The sequence below is a fragment of the Molossus molossus genome, unplaced genomic scaffold (genome assembly GCF_014108415.1).
Source record: "Molossus molossus isolate mMolMol1 unplaced genomic scaffold, mMolMol1.p scaffold_m16_p_5, whole genome shotgun sequence".
Lineage (NCBI taxonomy): Eukaryota > Metazoa > Chordata > Mammalia > Chiroptera > Molossidae > Molossus > Molossus molossus.
In genome coordinates this window covers 102153095-102165141 of record NW_023425388.1, presented here as the reverse complement: position 1 = coordinate 102165141, position 12047 = coordinate 102153095, and positions in this window count along the sequence as shown.

Sequence of the window (12047 nt, the reverse complement as noted above, 5' to 3'; positions counted from 1 at the left end):
GTGAGAGTCTTGATTACCTTTTCAATTTCCTTAGTTGTTCTTGGTATATTCAAGTTTTCTATCTCTTCCCGGTCCAGTTTTGGAAGACTGTGTGTTTCCAGAAATTTGTCCATTTCACTTAGATTATAGAATTTGTTGCCATATAATTGTTCATAGTAGTTGTTAATGATCTTTTGTGTTTCTGTGGTGTCGGTTGTTACTTCTCTGCTTTCATTTCTGATTTTGTGTAGTTGGGTTCTCTCTCTTTGTTTCCTGGTGAGTCTAGCTAAGGGTCCATCAGTCTTCTTTATCTTTTCAAAAAACCAGCTTTTTGTTTCATTGATCCTTTGAATTGATTTTGGTCTCTATGTCATTTATTTCTTCTCTGATCTTTAATATTTCCTTCCTTCTACTTGCTCTGTGGTTTTCTTTTTGTTTGCTTTCTAGTTCTTTAAGTTTTGAAGTTAGATAGTCTATTAGAAATTTTTCTTGTTGCTTGAGGTAGGCCTGTAGTGCTATGAACTTCCCTCTCAGAACTGCTTTCGCTGCATCCCACAGATTTTGTGTTGTTGTGTGTTCATTTTCGTTGGTTTCTAGGAAGCTTTTAATTTCTTCCTTAATCCCTATGGTAACTCGTTCATTGTTTAATAACATGGTATTTAGCCTTCATGTATTCAAATGTCTTTGCATGTTTTGTTGCAATTTATTTCTAGTTTCATGCCATTGTGATCTGAGAAGATGTTTGATATGATTTCAATCTTCTTGAACTTGTAGAGATTTAGTTTGTGTCCTAACATGTGGTCTATCTTTGATAATGTCCCATGTGCACTGGAGAAGAATGTGAATTTTGTAGTTTTGGGGTGTAATTCTCTGTAGATATCTATTAAATCCATTTGGTCTAGTACTTCAATTAGAGTCTGTGTTTCTTTGCTAATTGTTGGTCTAGAGGATCTATCCAGTGATGTCAGCGGGGTGTTTAAGTACCCTGCTATGATTGTATTGCTGTTGATTTCTCCTTTGAAGTCCTCCAGAAGATTTTTAATATATGTTGGTGCTCCTATATTGGGTGCATGTATATTTATCAAGGTTATATCTTCTTGTTGGATAGATACTTTTGTAGTGGCCTTCTTTGACTCTAGTTATGGCCTTCATTTTGAAATCTATTTTATCAGATATGAGTATTGCTACCCCATCTTTTTTTTCTCTTTTTGTTTGCTTGAAAGATTTTTTTCCATCCCTTCATTTTCAACCTATGTGAGTCTTTTGTTGTGATGTGGGGGTCTTGTAAACAATGTATAGATGAGTCATGCTTTCTTATCCAATCAGCTACTCTCTGTCTTTTTATGTGAGCATTCAATTCATTTACATTAAGGTGATCAGTATAATTATTTTTTTAATTAATTAACTTATTTTTGTTACAGATGTGTCTCTATTTTCCCCCACTGATTCCCCCCTCCCCCTCCCTCCCCACCCTGTCCCCACCTTTGCTGTCTGTGTCTGTTGTTCATACATTCATGAATATAAGTTCTGTGGTATATCTCTCCCCCCACCCCCTCTTCAGGGGCTTGTCAGTCTGTACCCCACTTCCAAATCTCTGGGACTACCCCATTCCTTAGACTGTTATGTTTATTATATTCCACAAATAAGTTAGATCATGAGATAGTTGTCTTTCTCTGCTTGGCTTGTTTTGCTTAGGATAATGCTTTCCAGGTCCCTCCATGTTGTCTCAAAACATAAGAGATCTTTCTTTCTTACAGCTGCATAGTACTCCATTGTGTATATGTATCACTGCTTTTTTTTATCCATTCGTCTACTAATAGACATTTAGGCTGTTTCCAGATCTTAGCTATTGTAAATAGTGCTGCTATGAACATGGGCGTTAAGTTGATTATTGATATGAACTTATTTTTTTCCATTTTTGTTTAGTATGGTTATAATTTTCTTCCTATTTTTTCTACTAATTACAGCAGTCCTTTTATCATTTTTTGCAGTGCTTGTTTGGTGCTAATGTATTCCCTGAGCCCTTTTTTGTCTGGGAAGCTCTTTCTTTGACCTTCTATTTTGAATGATAGCCTTGCTGGGTGGAGTAGTCTTGGATTCAGATCCTTGTTTTTCATAATCTTAATTACTTTATGCCATTCTCTTCTGGCCTGTAGTGTTTCTATTGAGAAGTCAGCTGAGAGGCTTATGGGGTTTCCTTTGTAGGGAACCTGTAGCTTACCTCTTGCTGCTTTTAGGATTCTCTCTTTGTCTTTAATTTGTGGCATTTTGATTACTATGTGTCTTGGTGTGGGCCTGTTTGGGTTCTTCTTACTTGGGGCTCTCTGTGCTTCTTGAACTTGAATGCCTTCTTCCTTCACCAAATTAGGGAAGTTTTCCATCACTATTTCTTTGTATATCTTCTCTAAACCTTTCTCATTTTCATTTTCTTTGGGGACTCCTATGATGCGAAAATTATTATGTTTCCAGTTGTCCCACAGTTCTCTTAAGCTGTCTTCCTGTTTTTAAATTGTTTTTTCCTTTTAGTTTTCTGATTGGTTAATATTTTTTACCCTATCTTCTAATTCATTGATCCGGTCCTCAGCTTCCTCTACTCTGCTGGTTATACCTTCAAATGTGTTCTTTATTTCTGCTATGTCATTCTTCATTTCTTCTTGGTCATTTTTAATTTCCAATTGGTTGATTTTCAACATTTCTATGTCTTTATTCATGGTGTTGATATCCTTACTCATGCTGTTGAGCTTCTTCAAGATCATGGCTCTGAATTCTAGCTCTGTTAACTTGCTTAACTGCTCCTCATTTTTCTCATCTTCGGTAGAGGTCTCTTGTTTTTTTTCTTTTGCATTTGTTTCTTTGTTTCACCATTTTGGCTATCACAGTGGGCTTTGGAGCCTGTCAAATTTTTCTAGTCGGTGTTGGTGTTCTGCTGTTTGTGGCTCCCTCTCCTGGGTTTGGATGAGTGAGGGAGGACCCACGCTAAACACCACTGTCGAGTGTTACTTTCCTGGTCCGTGTTCCTAGCCCGGGAATGGTTCAGTTATCAGTTATCCACTAGCTTTTAGCCTGGAGGCTATCCATAGCTGTTACTTGAAGAGCTTTGGGTTCTCAATTGAATGAAAAACTTCTTCACGTGCTCAGTGTAAGGGTATTTCCCAAGGGTGGGGCAAATGCTGGTTGTTAATGAGCTTCAGTTTACATTTCAATGGCCCACCTGGGTGGGGTTGAATCTCCAATGTTGGAGCCACTGCCTCTCCTCAGAGTTCTGGGAAGGAGTAAAATGGCCACCGTCCTGCATGGCTGTAACTCAGCAAAAGCTCTGAGCGCCCTCCCTCTGACAGAGCCCAAAGTGAGTGGCTGTGGCTATTTTAGCGTCTGTCCTGGCTCTGGGCTGTGGAGCTGGCTGGGAGTGTAACCCCAAGGGTGCTGCTCACAGCTAAGACCACTGCTATCCATGGGCTCCCAGCCTCTCTATCACACCTGGTAAGATCCTGGAATCTTACCAGGATCAAGTCAGTGTCCCTAGTTATATGGTCCTTGCAAGCTGCTTTTCAGTTGCTTTTTCCCGACAATTTGTCTTTATTTTAGTTGAATTCTGTTTGGTTCTGGAAGACAGTCTGTGTAGCTTCCATTCATTCCACTGCCATTTTGGAATCCCACATTTATTTCTTTACGTTAGTTATACATAGCAATGTTTAACTTATATTTTAAAAGCTTGTATTTTTTTTTTTTTTTTATCCTCACCTGAGGACATTTTTCCATTTTTTGTTCAGGTAGAGTGGGAGGGAGAGAGAGGAAGAAGGAGAGAGAGAGAAACATCGATGTGAAAGGAACACATCAAGTGACTGCCACCCTCACAACCATCCAGTGCTGGGGATAAACTGCAATCAAGGTATATGCCCTTAGCGGGAACCGAACCCGGGACTCTCTGGACCGTAGGCCGACACTCTAACCACTGAGCCATACCAGCCAGGGAAAAAGCTTGTATTTTAATTGATTTGATTTCTATATAATACTGTGACATAATAAGAATTTGAAGTCATATATTTAAATTAAATGTCTTTTATTCTAAGGTAACTCTTCTAAAGGCATCACTAATTTCTTTTCTGAGATTAAAATTATTTTTTATTCTGAACATGTTTCCAATGTTTATCCTTTCCCAGAATAAAAACAATGAGAAACATTTTCCTTTGAGAAACATTGCCACAATGTGGATGATTGAAAATCACAAATATTGTATACTAATAGCTTCCATTTAAAGGATATCAATGTGTGAGGTTCTAAGTGCTTTATTCACTATGACTAATTTTTTCTTTTCATCCTCATTTGAGAATATTTTTTCATTAGTTTTTAGATAGCATTGAAGGAAGAGGAGAGAAAGAGTGAGTAAGAGAAAGAGAAAAACATTGATGTGAGAGAGACACATCCATTGGTTGCCCCTACATGACCCCGACTGGGGCGAGGATCAAACGTGCAACCCAGGTGTCCTTGACCAGGAATTGAACCTGCGATCCTTCTGTCTGCAGGTCAGTGTTCTAATCTGCTGAGCCAAACCTGCCAGGGCTCACTATAATTTAATCTTCATAAGAACTCTCTGAAGTGGAAGCTTCAGTATTATCCTTGTTCTCTACATGTGAGGAAACTGAGGCACAAAAATGTTAAGTATTATAACCGAGGTTTTTACACTGCTAAGCATGAAAGTGCATTTGAACCTAGGTTTCCTTACCCCAGAGTCCCAGCAGTATAGTGTCTTATCACTGTTAAGTCCTGACCTCCCCCCTCTCCTCTCCTCTCCTCTCCTCTCCTCTCCTCTCCTCTCCTCTCCTCTCCTCTCCTCTCCTCCTCTCCCCTCCCCTCCCCTCCCCTCCCCTCCCCTCCCCTCCCCTCCCCTCCCCTCCCCTCCCCTCCCCTCCCCTCCCCTCCCCTCCCGGTATCCATTGCATCACAAAAAATCACTCTTATAGAAGCACAGTAAAAATTATATATACAGTCTGGGTCCTGTCCAGAAGAAAGTAAACTATTAAAAATAGATTGAACCCTGGCCAGGTTGCTCAGTTGTTTGTAGTGTCATCTTATACACCAGAAAGTCTGCTGGTTTGATTCACAGTCAAGGCACATACCTAAGTTGTGGGTTTGATCCTCGGTCAGGGTTTCGTTGGGGCACATATGGGAGTTAACTGATCAATGTTCTCTCTCACATCAAATTTTCTCTCTCTTTCTTTCCCTTCCTCTCTATCTAAAATCACTAAAACATATCCTTAGGTGAGGATTAAAAACAAATATATTGAATACTTTGCTAATAGGAAAAAAAAATTGAACTATTGCTCTCCATTTGATTGTATTAGATATTCTACTTTTCTCCTGACATATTATTGTTTAAGTTGCATAAGGTACTTGGTATTCATAGACTGAAATGTATAGACAGTATCAGTCAAACTAAAACTGTAAACTGTGTGAGCTGTTTGACCAATTTTAAGCAAGTGTTGAGTATCTGTAAATTTGCCATCTACACAAGATTCACTCACTGTTTAATGGCATTGTTTAGTGGATTTTAATTTAAATCATTCTGTTTAAATATCCCAAACAGTTTGTTAGACATCTTCTGAACCATTTAAAAGGAAGTAACTGTACAGTGATTTTAGCTGCATTCAACATATTCATATATTTAAAGCATTTGGGTAACAATTCTCTTAACAGTTATTGAAGCAAGGGGTGTTACAGAGACTAAAATTAACTAGAAAAAAAGGTGAGCTTAATTCATCACTTTTACTATTCTAAACAATAGATATAAAATTTGTTAAAATATAGGACGTATGGGTAAGGAAAATACTATAAATCAGGACAGCACAGTAATAACAATGAGCACGCTTAGAATGTTGATGAAATTGGAATGTGTCTTGGGATATATAGTGAATATTCATTCACCCAAGAAAAACTCATCTAATCTCCATCTAATAATGCAGTACTCCAATTACATAGCTAGATTTGAATTAATATGTTTACCAAGGATATGCATTTTAATTTTACTTAACCCCATCATAATTTGATCCAAAATATGAATGATTTTATTCTTCTGCTGAATACTTAGCATTTGCTGCATTTACAGAAATGAAAACATAGGTGCTGAAAATTGACTTTGGGTTTAATATCATGTCTAGTGTCTTTGTATTACTATTAAATATTTATATATTAATGATGGAATATTATTTTTGAAAACAGTATAGGAAACAGAGCTGTAATATTAGTATTACTCCTTTTTAAAAAAAAAATTCATCTTTATTGTTGAATGTAAAACAGATGTCCCCCCTTTTTGTTCCTATTGATTCCCTCCTCCCCAATTTCACCTCCCTCCTGCCTTGCTCACTCTATTTTTGGTGTTCATTTGTTATGTATATATGCATAGAAAGTTTTTGGTTTATCTCATCCTGCCCTCCCCCCTTCCCTTTGAGATTCATCAGTCTAACAAACAATTTGTACTTCTTAATTCCTTCATCTTTTTCACCCATCCCACTGGCCCTCACCCATCTGGCAAGCAACAAAAAGTTCTCTGTATCTAAGAGTCTGTTTTTGATCTGCTTGCTCATTTTGTTTGTATATTCAATGGTTGATAGATATGTATTAATTGCCATTTTATTGTTCATATTTTTCTTCTCCTCCTCCTTCAAGAACACCCTTTAACATTTCATATAATACTGGTTTGGTGGTGATGAACTTTAGCTTTTTCTTGTCTGGGAAACTCTTGATATGTTCATTGATTCTAAATGATAGCTTTGCAGGATAGAGTAATCTTGGTTGTAGGTCGTTGCTTTACATTACCTTGAATATCTCTTGCCACTCCTTTCTGGCCTGCAAAGTTTCTTTTGAGAAATCAGCTCACAGTCTTATGGGAGCTTCTGTGTAGGTAACAAATTGCTTTCTCTTGCTTCTTTTAAGATTCTCTCTTTGTCTTTAAGTTTGGCATTTTGATGATGATGTGTCTTGGTGTGGACCTCTGTGGGTTCAACTTCTTTCGGACTCTCTGTGCTTCCTGGACTTGTAAGTCTGTTTCCTTCACCAAGTTAGTGAATTTTCTGTCATTATTATTTCAAATATTTTTCAGTTTCTTGCTCTCTCTCTTCTCCTTCTAGCAACCCTATGATGAGAATGTTGGCATGCTTGAAGTTGTCCCAGAGGTTCCATAAATTATTCTCATTTTTATGGACACTTTTTTCTTTTTGCTGTTGTGATTGGTTGTTTTTTGCTTCCTTATATTCCAAATCAATGGTTTGTTTCTTGGCTTTACCTACTTTACTATTGATTTTCTGTAAATTATTCTTTATTTCAGTTAGTTTCTGACTGTTTATTTTTTATGTTGTTTTCTGACTGTTTTTTCTTCATTTCTGACTGTTTATTTTTTATGTTGTTGATGTTCTCACTAAGTTCCTTGGAATTCTCCTTAAGCTCCTTGAAGGTCTCACTAAGTTCCTTATAGCCAGTGTTTTGAACTCTGCATCTGATTGATTGCTTACCTTCATTTTGTTTAGTTCTTTTCCTGAAATTTTGTTCTATTCTTTTACTTGGGACATGTTTCTTTGTGTCCTCATTCTGGCTGCTTCCCTGTGTTTGTTTATATGTATTAGGTAGAGTTGCTATGTCTCCTAGGCTTCGTAGGGTGATCTTTTGTTGTAGGTGTCATTTAGGGTCCAGTGGCACAGCCTCCCTGATCCCCTCAGCTGGGCCCTTGAGGTATACCCCTAGTATGGACTGTACACCCTCCTGTAGTATTTGAGTCTTTATTGCTGTTGGCATGTCAATGGGAGGGATTTACTCAGGCTGATCAGCTGTAGGGACTGGCTGTGCCCACTGACCACTGGCCTTTGACTCCCTTGGAGGATGAGCTGTGTAGGGGCCCACCACACAGAGCAAGACTTACTTAAGCAGGGCTCTGGTTCCCACTGCGTCCACTCATTGAGTGTGTCACTTGTGGAGGTGGTTGGATGGCGGTGTTTCAATGTGGTCTGAAGCTGTCCACTGGGTGTGCTGTTGCTGGGGCAAGGTCAGCCACTGCTTGTGTTCTATCTGGAACCACCCAGCATAAGCTATAAAGTAATCTGCAGATGGCAGCTTCTTATGAACTAAGGCTGGCTGCTTCTAGTGTCAGGCCTGGGACCACTTAATGAGAGGTATGGGGCCTGCTGAGACCAGATGCTGCTTGTTTGAGAGATTTTAGGAAACTCAGAAGCCAACTCCAAGACAGGTCAATCCTATGGTAAAGCCTTTGGAAACAGCTTGGGTGGGCCCAAAATATGGGTAGGGCAGGGCTTAAGGGTATCACAGAGCAGAGCAAACAGTGTGAGCCAGGTTGCTGGAGTCCCAGATATGGTGATTGTCTGCTGCCCCCGGGGAGGGCTCACCAAAGCAACATCAGCCTCTGCCAGCACGTTTGTCCAGGAGAAATCCGCCTCTCCAGCCCCATCCCGAGGACAAACAGCTCAGTTCTTCCCTGTATGTCTTTGACACCCCTCAAGCTGCCTCTCCTCCAAGCTCAGAGGGAGCAAGTCTGAGTAAGTCCATGTGCAGGCCCTTTAAGAGGAGCTGCCTGGGGCTCCAGCTGCCTCAGCTTCCCTCTGCCTCTGTTCCTGTTGGTTTTTCCAGCCAGAAGTGATGGGGATTTTCTTCCTGGCACTGGAACCGTGAGCTGGGCACCTGGTGTGGGACGGGGACCCCTCAGTCCTCAGGGAGGACCTTCTCAGCTGAGGTGTCCTCCTGATTTTTATCCACCACACAAGGGTGTGGGACCAGGCCTTCCTCCTCCACCCCTCCTACCAGTCTCAGTGTGGCTGCTTTAATGTCGTAGTTGTAGGACTTCCACTCAGCTCAATGTCAGGTGGTTCTGAATGATGGTGTAGTAGTTTAGTTGTAATTTTGATGTGGTTGTGGGAGGAGGCAAAACCGTGTTTTCTACCCGCCATCTTGACCGGAAGTCTCAGTATTACTCCTTAGTGGAAGCTTCTTATTCTCTCAGAATCCCTAGAAAGGTATTATTCTGTGATCTGCTAAATTAACTTAATTCTATGAATTAAAAAAAAAAAGTGCTTTTAAGTAAGATTATATACACTGACTTGGTAAAAGTAAGGAGAAATAAAGTATCTCTGTAACCAGAGAATTAAATCTTTCTCAATTCACATAATTAGATCTTACAAACTCAGTGTTGTGTTTAGAGGTAAATATTAAAAATAAAACATTTTTTTTTTTTTGGCTGTTGAGGAAACTTTTTGAACTTTGATTGCAATCACCTCTCTACCTAAAACTGAAAGAATTTTCTAATATTCAAAAATTTTATCAAATGGAGAAAAAAAAACACAAAAAAACTCTCTCAAATATTTTCTCCAATATGTGGCTGTGTTAATTTAACTTTATCTCGTCAGAATAAAATAAACAAGCAATGTCCCTGGTCTATGCTTTGACAGAAATCCAAAAAATCATTGGTTTGTTCAGTATTCAAACTGCTTTCTAACCTTGTACAAGTAAGTCACATTTATTTTAATTTTTGAAGTAGAGTGGGGACTAAAAATAATTTTATTGACTTTATGCCAAGTGAATCATATCCTGCAGAAGAAGGAATATTTAAATTTTAAAAATCTAGGCTCAAGATTCTCTTTTACAATTAAAATTGCCACTCAATTGTTAATTTTGATATTTCCTAGACCTTTAGTGATACTATCTAATTTATAATAAAAATATTATTTTTATAAGTTGTTTTAATAATTTAACAAAATGTTACATTTTAAGAACATGTAGCAAACCATAAAGCTTTATGCAACTAAGCTATTACTTGACAATTTATTCATAATTAAAAGTCAAATTTCACAGATGAAGCAACTATGGAAAAAATATAGATGTTTATGAAATTTATATGTGGTGATCAAAGGTCAAAGATTAAAATTTTATTACATATGCCCAGCAGCAATGTTGACTGAGCTTGAAGGTGATCAAAATAAAGGGTCAGATTTGAGAATAGCCCATTACAGACATTGTAAACTTGGGGTAGCATTTTACATTTGAGTTTTATTCATCTGAAGTATACTCTATTTCTTCCTTGATATTAAAATTGAAAACATTCACTTAGAGACATTTTTCTTGCCCATTGAATAATTTAAATATTTTGTTTAATAGTTTATGGAATGGTGAAAATATTCTTAAGTTAAAATTGATAATCATTTTTCAACGAGTATTTTTAGAAATGTATTTATTTTATGTATGCTTAAAATGTCACAGAAGATGTCATCCTTTTAATCTCTGACCTTGAAACAAATGCTGCTGGCATGATTTGTCCATAAGTCTTTTGGTGATACTATGGTCTGCAGCATAATTGTCTGAGAGCTGTATTCCAGGCTACAGGAGAGAGGTGTGGATTTCCCAGATTGTCTATTTTGCATATACATAAACTGAACCATACAAATAAAGTATATACACATTCCAACAACTCTTCTGGCTTCCCACTTAGCAAATCATTTTCAGACATATACATTTGCTGTGATAGCTTTACTATATCATGTTTTAATACATTTGTTTTATTTAATTTAATGCTGTTATAGACTAAATTATGTTTCCAAAAATTTGTATGCTGAAGCCCTAACTTCCAATACTTCAGAACATGACTATATTTGAAGATAGAAACTTTAAAGAGGTAATTAAGGTAAAATGAGTTCATATGTGTGGGCCTTAATTCAATATGAATAGTGATCTTATAAGAAGAAGAGATTAGAACAGAATAGACACAAGGGGAGGACGATGTGAAGATAAGTCCTCTACAAACTAAAGATGTCCCAGAAGATACCGATCCTGCTGATAACTTACTTGATCTTGGACCTTTAGCTTCCAAAATCAAGAGAAAAGAAGTCTGTCCTGTGAGCCTCCAAGCCTATGGTACTTCCGTATGGCAGCCCTGGAAAACAAGTTCAAACACCAGTAAACCAAATAAGTTATAGTTGCTTATTTTATTGACATTTGTTGATTTTTTATTTTAATTTCTTTTAAATCTCTAGACAAATCCATATGTGTCATGCTGGTATATGCTAACTAAAAATATAGTAAAAGTGGATTGTAATCGTCAAGAACAGTCACAGTTAGATCATGAGACCCAGAAAACTGAAATAACCAGTTTTCTGCTGACTCCTGACCCAGTGAAATTTCATGTATGATAATTCACTTGTAGTTGATTAAATATGTTTGATTGACATTGTTTGTCTCTAGTTTTAGAAATGTATTCAATTGTGAAAAGCCTAGACTCATACTAATTTTTGAAAATAAATTATTCTTAACATCATAAAAAAATAAATTAAGCTATTTTAGGAAAACTCTTAAGACTTTTTTTGTTTATCTTGGAGTTAAAATGCAATCTATTATGTTTAACAGATGCTAGAAAATGATATTTACTAACTGAAAGAAATAAGTAATTTTTACCATTCAAAGAGACTGAGAATTCCACTCTTAACAGGTACGGAAAAGAACAAATAATAAGTGAAAAGTTGTTTTCTTTTTTGATGCTGAATTGCAGTTTGGGCTGTTAACTATTTTTTTAAACTAAATATCAAATAAAATTATGAGAGTCCAGAGTCTAGAAGGTCAGTCAGAAAACTGGACCAGGGTCAGAGTTTGAAATTGGATGTGTATTTGAATAGGAAAATGATTGGATGCATTAGTAGTTGGGAATTCAGAACTAATTTTTTTTAATGTCAAAACAGAGAAGAGGCCGTTAAACTGCACTAGAATGAAGAACTTGTTCATTTTGAAGGACAAGACAGGCTGGTCCTGGTGTTAGCGGTAGAAAAATGGCACCAGGTGTTAGACTCGGTTCGGCAATCTCAGTTCTTGAGTTCTGGCTCAGAGAAGAATTCAGAGCCAATTCTCTAAGTAAAAGAGCAAGTTTGTTCAGAAAGTCATAGAGGTAGAAGTGAGTCATAGAAGAAAGGGTCTCAGGAAACAAGTTACAGAAAAAGAAGCTCCCTTGGACCTTAGGAGAGAGAGAGACAGAAGAGGGAGGAGAAAGGTGTGGGTGGGTTCACGGGAGAGCCTTGCTGAATCCTCCA